Source organism: Myotis davidii, unplaced genomic scaffold (genome assembly GCF_000327345.1).
Source record: "Myotis davidii unplaced genomic scaffold, ASM32734v1 scaffold1320, whole genome shotgun sequence".
Lineage (NCBI taxonomy): Eukaryota > Metazoa > Chordata > Mammalia > Chiroptera > Vespertilionidae > Myotis > Myotis davidii.
This window is the reverse complement of record NW_006291820.1, coordinates 326,729-327,284: the sequence shown is the minus strand read 5'-3', so window position 1 is coordinate 327,284 and position 556 is coordinate 326,729. Positions and strand designations below refer to the sequence as shown.

General features: G+C 63.3%; 1 protein-coding gene across 1 annotated transcript in view; it reads left to right on the top strand.

Annotated features, from left to right (window-relative positions):
* The window catches only part of PRKAR1B (protein kinase cAMP-dependent type I regulatory subunit beta), an 80,758-nt gene that overhangs the window by 13,883 nt on the left and 66,319 nt on the right, over positions 1 to 556 (top strand). The gene's annotated exons all lie outside the window — the stretch shown is intronic.

Sequence of the window (556 nt, the reverse complement as noted above, 5' to 3'; positions counted from 1 at the left end):
AAATCGTGTCTCAGGCTCCAGGCAGCATGTGTCCAGGACGGCCTGTGCTGGGGTCCTGGGTCCTGGGCTCCAAGTTTCCAGGTCCGCAGGCTCGTGGGGTGGGAGGGCCTGGTGGACAGGAAGTGGAAGCAGATGGTTGGACTAACGTTCCTCGGGGAGGCTGGCTTGCACGAGGCCTCCCCTGTGGCTGTGCTCTAGGGTTTGGCGCATAGGAAAGCTCCTGTCCCCTCTCCAAGCCCCACGGCTCCTTTCTCTGGCCACGCCCCCAAAGAAACAGGCTGATGGTCAGGGCACGGGTTCGGGGGAGTGGGCAGGGGTGTCTCACCGGCCCCGGGATGTCTCCCTGTGGCAGCCACGTGGCTGCTTTCCCAGTTCTCGGGAGCTGGCTCCACGGCTTTGTCTGGGCCCAGCTGCAGTTTGGCGAGGGCAGCACTGTTCTGACCGGGTGTGCAGGGCATCTGCCTGCTGCTCCCTCCGTGTCCCCACCAGCACGTTCCTTCGCAGATAAACCCACGTGTAGGGTGACTGCACATCTCTGCTTAGTGACTCTTCCTGG